This window comes from Cryptomeria japonica, chromosome 10 (assembly GCF_030272615.1).
Source record: "Cryptomeria japonica chromosome 10, Sugi_1.0, whole genome shotgun sequence".
NCBI classification, from domain to species: domain Eukaryota; kingdom Viridiplantae; phylum Streptophyta; class Pinopsida; order Cupressales; family Cupressaceae; genus Cryptomeria; species Cryptomeria japonica.
Genome location: NC_081414.1, coordinates 30,756,898 through 30,767,381, shown reverse-complemented (window position 1 = coordinate 30,767,381; position 10,484 = coordinate 30,756,898).

Sequence of the window (10,484 nt, the reverse complement as noted above, 5' to 3'; positions counted from 1 at the left end):
ATTTCGATATGGATTTGATATTCGATATGAAACTTGATTTGATATGGATTTGTTTCAAGTTGATATGGAATTTTGATTTCGATATGGATTTGATTTTTGATATGAAACTTGATTTGATATGGATTTGTTTCAAGTTGATATGGAGTTTTGATTTCGATATGGATGTGATTTTTGATATGAAACTTGATTTGATATGGATTTGTTTCAAGTTGATATGGAATTTTGATTTCGATATGGATTTGATTTTTGATATGAAACTTGATTTGATATGGATTTGTTTCAAGTTGATATGGAATTTTGATTGGATATATCAGATAGATATGGAAAATGATATTTGGACATGTTTTGCTTGTTATAGGAATGGCTTGGTGTTCTTCAGTCGTGAGAGCGATTTCCAAGTCCATGGTCTCTAATTCCTTGATTGACGCAGGCGGATAGAGATATCATTGAGAGGTATGGATTATATTCATTGTTCGACATGCCTCGTTATATTATTAACCGGGGTTTACTGACAGCATTAGCAGAGAGGTGGCAGAGTGACCCAAACACCTTTCACTTGGCTACTAGTGAGATTATAGTCACTCCAGAGGACTGTTAATGGATTTTATGGATTCCTATGATAGGGGAACTATTTCCTTATGAGTAGACAGAGGAGGATGGGATAGATGCTCCTCGCCGAATATTCCATGATGATCATATTTGTGGATATGAGATCCTTTGGCAGGAGTTCATAGATTTTGATTATGCCCCACTACCTTCAGTACTAGCAGGTTTTGCAGGTGGCTTCTTGTGTCCTGACCATAGGTCGAAGGGACTAGCAGTGGGATGGGGATTGGTTCTTGAGGATATGGTGACACAGGGTTGCAGGTTTGCATGGGGGTCTTACATGTTGGCCCTTTTGTACAAAGATCAGCATCAGGTGGTGTATTTAGGATACAATAATTTATCAGTCGGCTTCACATTATTACAGGTATGGTCTTGGGAGCACATTCCCATAATGAGGCCACTTGCAGATAGGGATAGGCCAGTTGGTCAGGCGTATGCATATGGGTACAAAGGGATAGTTGTCCAGCGTAAGCTGGGCAAGCTAGAGCATTGGAGGAGGTGGTACAGGAGCACCTAACACAAAGGCACAAAAGGAGTCTATAAGAGGATAAAAATCAATTCATAAGTATATTCAATTACATTTTCATTTGTAATGTCATTTTGAGTCAATATGAATCAATATGTAAGGCTAAAAGAGCCCATTGTAATGAGTTGTCCAAATTGTCCCAATAATGTCTTGAATTAGTCATTTGGTAATATTTGTATAAACTAACCTTGGAGGGGTAAAATGGTGACAAAAATACATCATTATTCCATCCTAATATGTTTTCAAGGTTCATTTGAAGGTTTAAAGTCATTTGAGTCAAAAGTTGTAAAAGGACCAAAATGGGAAGTTGTATGGTTATAAGAGGAAGTTGGGTAGTTGTAACTTCCATGTGAAGATGAAAAGGCTATAAAACCTATGTGATGGTCATTCATAGGAGGATGTAAAAAGTTGGAGAAGGAATTGGAAAGCATTGGAAACATTTTGGTATCATATTTTCATTGTTTCAATCTCTTGTTTTGTGGTCTTGAAAATCTTTCCTCTTGTTTCTAGGCCTTGTTGGGCCATGTACAGCCTGGAAACAAGTGAATTTATATCATGATAGTGTATTATATTGAATAATATTTCCATTTCTTTTGGTTTGAGTTGATTTCATGCATTTTTGAGAAATTTATGAGAGTTTTGGTGAAAACCGTTTGGAACTACCCAAAACCCTGATTCACGACGACTAGTTTTGGAAAAACCATCATAACTTTGGATTTAACTGTTGGATCTTACTATAATTTGGAGGAAAGTTTTATAACTAACATTTCTATTATTATATTGGAGCGATTGTCTTGGGGATTAATATGTTAAGAGTTATTAATGACTGTTCATGACTATAATTTCATGACCAGAATAGAGTCAATTTCATAGTTTGGGAAAATTCTTGATTTTCATTTGCAAGAAATGAATAGATGAAGGATTTAAATGATTCATATTTAATGTATAATATATGGATCTACAATAATTATGGATATATATCTATGGAGAAGATTTGATAATGGTTATTTGTTTGATGATTTTGTTGGGAAATATATGATAATGGCTCTTACATGTTGGAAGATTTGTGTTGATGATTGAACTTCACGAATGATTTGAGGTTCTTGGTTGGTTCATCATGATGCTCTACATCAAATTGATATTAGAGCTAAAAGATCCTGAGTGTGTGGATAGAGCGCCAAAGGAGGCAATCTACACCAGGACCTAGCCATGAAGGATTTGTTATTTGGTTTTTGCTGATGAGTTTTTGGTTGCAAGGTGCTTGTCCATCTAGTTGCAAGAAGGCAGACAAGGAATGTCTATCAAGGGCCAAAGGGATGGTTCAGGGCCATGGGATGGTCCATTGGTTGCCAAAAGACTAGGGAGAGAGGCAAAGAGGAGAACTCCTAGGTGAGGCATATCGGTTGTTGGTGAGGTGATGCAACATGAAGAGGTGGACATATGGTTAGAAAAAGCACCATTGATGGCAGCCATACACACTCCATTGGAAGGGGTCACAGGAAGATTTATTGAAGGGATATTGTAGCAGCATATAGATAAGGAAAAAAGAATGAAGAGGCATGAAGAGACAAAGATTAATGAAGACAAAGGTGAAGATCTCACTCAAAATTTTCTTGCAGGTTATTTTCATCCATGTTTCCAAGGGACGACATTGATACGGTTATCTAGAGACCATATATGGAGTGCAAGGTGTGGGTGGAGGATGGGATAGAGATTCCCTATGTATATATGTCATGATACTTGATAGGGCGAATGCCTTTTATCATTAAGAGGTTCTTGCACAGCCGAGTTTAGCGACAGTACAGTCGACAATAGGGTGTACCGCAGGGAGCATGCATATATTCTCATCAGAGGTAAGATGTGTCAGAGTGGGGTCCGATTATTGATAGTGTAGTGACGGTGGAGGAGTACATGCATTTGGCTAGATAGATATGGGACTACGGGTTTGGGGTGGTAGATGCGGGGATGATGGAGGAGTTTGCAGCACTCTTTATGGCCCATGTCGTAGCATGGATATCAGATCCAATGGAGATGATTCCCACTTTTGATGATGATGAGGATGAGCAGCCCGAGAGGCTAGGGAGACAAAGAGATGAGGGAGAGGAGCTGGAGGAGGGATATGGGCATGGTGGAGGAGATGATGGGGCAGATGGGAGGGGAGGTGGTAGAGGGAGATGAGGAGATAGAGGAGGGGATGGAGGAGATAGAGGGAGGATTGGAGGAGGAGATGGGGGAAAGAGAGGAGGTGGATTAGTCAGGCAAGCATTTGGTGAGGGAGGGAGGGGAGGTTTGGTGGTTGGAGCTGGTGGAGTTGGCTTGGCGGGCAAGGTTATAGAAGTTGTGGGTAGGATGGATGAGTTTAGGTGATAGACTTAGAGGAGGAGATCAGATGTATTACCTCTACCGGTGCCTAGGACAGGGACAGGGATAGGGGGTACCATGACATAGGTACCCATTCAGGTTCAGGTACCCACCCACCAAGAGGATGCATAGATTAGGTCCCTATAGTTGTCAATGTAGCAGCTTTAGGCATAGGTACTAGCTCAGTAGCATCAGATTACGTAGATTACCATAGAGCGGGATATAGTGATAGAGAGATTAGGTTGAGCCAAGGCTCGGGCAAATAGCCTGGAGAGAGTGGTGGCTGGTGGTTCTATGAGAGACACACTGAGAGAGATGTAGTATCCAGCCAAGGAGGCTGAGTAATTTATATGAGGAGGTGGTTCCTAGAGATCATAGAGCTCCTAGCTATGCTGTGGTGAGATCCAGTCGATCCATGCAGACTCATTCGAGGACAGAGAGCGGAGGTGTGACCGGGTCGTCTTGACATGATCCACCCAGAGATCCAAGTGCTGGGACATTTGTTGTGAGACCATCAGCCTCAGGAGATAGTTATACCTGAGAGACTTGTCTCCATTGTATTTTGATCATTGTGTTGTATTATGACAGACATGACATCTTTTGTATATTTGACCATTTTTGAGATATATATATATACGACACCGATTATCTGATCCACATGTGATGTGTTTTTATGGATGATTATTTATGCATTGATGTGATGGTTCTATGATGATGATGATGCAATGCTTAGATAAATGCTTTTGATTTGATATTGACTGATATGATTGTATGATTCATGATGCAATGATATGATTTATGAGATGTATCTTGAAAATGAGATGTATGATAATGATATGATGTGAGATGTATCTTGAAAATGAGATGTATGATAATGATATGCTGTGAGATGTATCTTGAAAATCAGATGTATGATAATGATATGTTGTGAGATGTATCTTGAAAATAAGATGTATGATAATGATATGATGTGAGATGTATCTTGAAAATGAGATGTATGATAATGATATGCTATGAGATGTATCTTGAAAATGAGATGTATGATAATGATATGTTGTGAGATGTATCTTGAAAATGAGATGTATGATAATGATATACAACTAATTGTAAAATGAAATGCAACTAATTGTAAAATGATATGCAACTAATTGATCATCCTCATTCTGTCATTTGTCATTCCTGTATAGTCACATGTTTTTTCTTTCTTTGTGTTTATCATCATTGAGTTGTTGATACGTTGAAATTTTATACAAGCATAATGGTATAATTGAACCATAATGACCTGAGAAAAATTTACATGAATTTTGATATTGCAAGATGGCACAAGCGTCGAGGTATAATTGAACCAAGACAACCTGAGTGTTGTTTGCGTATAAACAGACAAGATTGAACCATTTGTATGAACAAAGTGGAACCATGTCTTTAGTTATATGTTGTGAATCACATCTCAAGACAAGTATTTGCATAGTACAAGTGATTGCCTCACAAATAGAAAACTAAAAAAATATCAAAGCCTCCAACCACTTTCTCTAGCTCGATGTATCGTTGAGAAAATTTAGGGGATCCAATAATTCAAAAAAAGTTCAAGTGCAAAAATAGTCAAAACTTCATGCAAGATGTAAACAAATTATACTTCAGAAAATCATCCATCAGTTTTTTTGAGGTTGTTAATTGGATCAGTGTTTTTTTCTTGGCTGCTGGAGTTTTTGCTTGACAGGATTTTCTTGGCATGTTGTGATTCTTGTTTGCTTGTTTGTTGAAATGCTTGAAGTCAGAGGAATGCTGCCCCTAGTTATAGATACCAATCGATGTGGATACGTATAGTGATTACCAAGAGATGGTGGGATATGATGAACTGATATTCAGATAAGCAAGGACAGTTACTACGCTAAGTATGTCTAGGATAATGTTACTTGTGTAGCATCCTAAAATTGTGACACTTGAAATTTCGACCGCATTTGGGTCTTCACGATGGCGACGCAACACTAAACCTGAATGGAGACCTCAAAACTTGCTCATGACACCAAAAACTACATTTTTCCAGCACCCTAGCCTGATCCTCCTTGCACCCTGCTGTCCCAGGAGGTGGGACCAGAGCGCCCAACGCCCGGGTCCTTCAGGACCAGGGTGCCTAGCGCCCTGGTCCCCCAGGACCATGGTGCCCAGTGCCCTGGTCCCTGGTCCTATTTTGGGCCCGGTCTCCTATGGGACTTCGGGCCTTTTTGTTTGCAAATTGGAAAATAACATTTCCTAGTCGGCCTAAGGTCGGGAAAATCGGTCTTTTAACCCTAATTGGCAAGTATATAAACTACTTTTCCTCTCTCATTTGAGGAGGAGGAGGAGGATGAAAAAAAGGTGAAAACGATATTCAAACATTCAAGCATTCAAGCATTCAAGCATTCCTTCAAGCAATTGATCATTCTAAGTCTCCATTCAAGGCTAAGTGTTGCATTCAAGACAAGGATTCAACCATTGAAGAGGAGATCACTTACAACACATTACATGCTACAACATACAACATACAACATACAACAAACAACAACATCTATACCTTCGCATATAAGGATACAAACATCCTTACAACAAGGTATTAGTACTTGTTTTACATTACATTTACAGCATTTCTCATTTCTTGGTTAATTCCAAAACTGGGGTTTAACCTAAAGGCAAACCCCTAATCCCTAACCCCCCAATCGTCTTCGCTTTTCTGTGTGTAGGTTGCAGGTACGCAGCTGAAATTGAAGATCTGGAATCCTTGTGCAGAGACGAACAGATCCCCCTTCGTTTCGCGGATTTTTCGGAGGACCGTGTGCACGCCGGGTGCCATTGTCCCATCAACTTTTGCTCAAATTTGTAGGACAGTGCCGTATCGACATTTTACTACTAATTCCAGGTCCGCAGCTTCATCCTATATCTCTATCTCAGTTTATAAGAGAATCTTTATCACTTTCTATGCATTCCTAGTTCAATCTTTCCATCTACATTCTTTACAAAAGAGGGTATCCTTGCTATCACAACCCTTGAAACTCATATAGAATCCAATCTTGCATTGCGTGGGATTGGATCTTGTGGGTTTCAACCCCTCTTTTGAATGTAAAGTCCCTCCTAAGTGAAAACCATCAACCCTGGTGACTCTCCCTTCTCCCTCCTCGAAGTTGGGGAGGGGAGAACGACTAGGGTTCGATTTTTCTGCTTTACATTTTGGTGAACCCGACGTGAACATCCTTTCTGATTATTCATAGTTAGATCTGAAAATTGGATTCCTTGATTACATTTCCATGTTTGATCTTTGGCAAAATTTTAGAGGTTAATTGCATAAAAACCCTAAATTTTCTTTTTAAGTAATTAAACTTGTGAAATGTTTAATTGTTGATGCTTGTTTCAGATCTTCCCTTCTATTACAAATTATCAATTCATATTTGTGCTTTGATTTTGAAAATTAAGTGGTTAAGTGTCAAAACCCTAATTTTTGAAACCTTCTTGATTCAACCTTTGTCCGACAATTTCACTGATCAAAACATCTCCAAATCAGCTGTAACTTTGGATTCCGCAATAAAATCACAATATCTTTCATCCCTGAAAATTTGGAAAAAAGTTGCGAGGACCGTGTGCACTCCGAGCGCCATCGTCCCCGACATTTTTTCCGAAGTTTCGGGAGCGAGATCTTACTGTATTTTCCTACTAAAATCCCGAATTTTGGCTGATTTTATCAATTTTAACACCTTCAAAATTATAGTCAAAGTTGGTCTAGTGATTGCTTGGATTGAGGCTTCTAATCATTCAAAAATTAACGAAATTGAAATTCATGTCAAAATTGTGTTTCTTACTATCCTAAATCTGAAAAGTGTGTTGGCATTCATTCAAAATTTCAGTGCTTTATTCAAATTCTTGCAATTTGTGACTTTTGAAATTAAGTGCTTAATTACAACAACTTTGATTTCCGCCTTCAGAATTGAATTTTGCGTGAAATTGAGTCAAATTTTCAAATTTCAAAACTTGCATTGCTTTTGATATTCCCTCTAAAATCATAAAATTCAAAATTTCAGTTTCCCTCTCTTTTTCAAAATTCAAATTTTTGCATTTTTCGACAATCTTGGTAGGGTTCAATTTTGAGATTGCAACTTTAATTTGGCCTATCTACAGATCGTAAAGTCACTCAATTTTTTCAGGTTAGCTGTAAAATCATCATAACTTTCATCCCTGCAAATTTCGAAAAAAGTTGCGAGGACCGTGTGCACCCCGAGCGCCACGATCCCAGACATTTTTTCTGAAATTTCAGGAGATTGTCCTGATTGTATTTAACAGCTTAAATCTAGAAGATTGGCTGATTTTACTGAAATTTGCTACCTCTAAAATTCAAAATCTTCTCTCTCTCTTTAGTGCATGAGTTTTACAACAATAAGTCCTACTTACACTATTCCTGTTAGACGAAGCTTGAGAATTAAGTCTTTCCAAGGTTTAATTATTGAGGAGATGGAACCTAATTTGAATGGTCTTTTTAACGAGGACATGGGTAATTCCTCTAATCCTCTTAATGATGAAGAAGCTCTCCATGAGGTTTCTGTAGAACAACTTTCAAAATTGGATAACCAATTTGATGATTTTCGACAATGGATGTCTCAAGAATACCCTGATAGTCAAGCTCTTCCTTTAATTGAGGGTCTAAAACGTATGCTCCAAAGTGATAAGAATGGAATTGATATTTTGCGTGGTATTGCACACATTGTGGATTCAAATGTGATGCCTATGAAAAGTTGTTCCGAAACCTTAGGTTATACACAACCTCCTACTCAAGACAATCATTCTATTCCTTTGACGACTCCTATTGCTAGTATACCTACTTTTACATCAAACATAATGACTACTTCAACACAAGACATTCCTCCTATAATCACCAGTCATGGGGGCAATCCTTCTTCTTCAATCAACCCTCTTCCTTCATTCAATCCAACTTCTTCATTCATTCCTTCAGTGAGTGTTCCTATTATATCACCACAAATGAACATGACGCAAGGGGGCAACTCCTTTAATCATTCCATTCCTCCTTGTAGTGTTCCTCCTGTCCAATCATCTCCTATGACTAACTATCATAGTGTCCCACCACCTTACTCTCTACCTTCTTTCAATAACATAACACCTCCATCACAATCTAACACGTCTAATATGAACTCTTCGACTGAAGCGACCATTAACAATCTTGCACAAACTGTCTCTTCTTTACAGCAACAAATTGCCTCTATGAATTAATCTAAGTTTAGTGTGCCCACATCTGATGTTGCGAGTCCACTTTCTCTTGACATTGTTCGAGCTATTCCCCCTAAACATGTTGAAATTCCACATTTGGAGCTTTATAATGGTAAGGGTGATCCTCTAACACATGTTAAGACCTTTCAAACAATATGTACTGATTTTGCTTATGACCAAAGGTTGCTTGCAAAATTGTTTACTAGAACATTAAGAGACAAATCCCTACAATGGTATTGCTCGTTGCCTTCCTATTCTATTACTTCTTTCGAATGACTTGCAAATGCTTTCATTCAACAATTTCAAAACAATATAAGTCCTAAAGTTACTTTGATTGATTTAATGCATTGTAAACAAGGTGTTAAAGAAAAAGTGACTGATTTCATTGGTAGATATAAGCATTTGTATGCTCAAATTTCTTTTCTAGTGCCTGACAATGATATTCAAAGAATCTTTATTTCTAATTTACAAAAAGACGTTAGAGAAAAACTCCTGTTTTCTGAGTTTACTTCTTTCCAATAGTTGTGCGCAACTCTTCACAATTATCAACTGACTGTGAGTCAAATGGAACAATCACATCCTATGACTCCGAGTGATAAGGGTGATAGTAGTCAACAACCATTTGGGAAGTTTAAACCGAACAGAGAGTCCATTAAATTCAATGAAAACATCATCAACAACAATGTGAATGCAACATTAGGTGTGTCTCCTATTTCTAAGTTTTTCAAGAAAGAAAGAAAGTTTACTCCTTTGAATGAATCATTGCATAGTATTATGAATAAGTTATTGGAACAAAATGTGCTTACTCTTCCTCCTATAAGGCAAATTGATCCTGCAAAGATTAATTCACCCTATTTTGATAACAAATCTTTTTGTCAATTTCATCGTCAACCTGGGCATGATACTGAAAAATGTTTTGCTTTAAAGGGGAAAATTCAAGATTTGATTGATAATAATACTATCTCTATTTCTGGAGTGAATGATAAAGGCAATACATCTGTAGCTCCTCCTAACCAAAATCTTCAGATTTTCACTGATCCATTACCTTCTCATACCTCTAATGCGATTGATACTACTGATTCCTCTGTCTCACCTGATGATCTTGTGTCCATGCCTCTGAATGTGATTAACTTTGTAGAGCAACAGAAAATCCCTAAAGAACCTTCCATCACATTTGATTCCAGTGAAACTATCAGGGCACCTGATGGTCCTTTATATATAGTTGCAAAAGTCAAGAACACACCTTGTCGTGGAGTGCTTATTGATCCTTCTTGTATGGTTAATGTCATTACTGAAGAATTTCTGTTTACTTTGCAATTGAATCAAGTTATCTATGACAAAACAGATGTGGTTGTGAAACTATTTGATGCATTTTCTTCTCCTGCAATTGGTTCTATTACATTACCTATTGAAGTTCATAACAAATCCCTTGATGTGAACTTTGCTATTATTCCTTCATCCGAACAATTTCGTGTGAAGCTTGGCTATCCTTGGCTATCTTCCATGAAAGCTATCGCTTCTCCTATTCACAAGTGTTTGAAATTTCCCCATAATGGTGAAGTTGTTACTATCAATCATAGTCTCTTTAAACCAGCTAAAAGAACTTCTAGCGTTCCTCTTGATTACTTTTGGCCTAAACAATTCCAATCTCTTCCTCTGCGAAGTGATCATCTTTTCAAATCTTATCAAAAGTGGAAAAAAGACATGATCCTATCTCTAAGTGAACCTAGAACACCCAAACTTGACA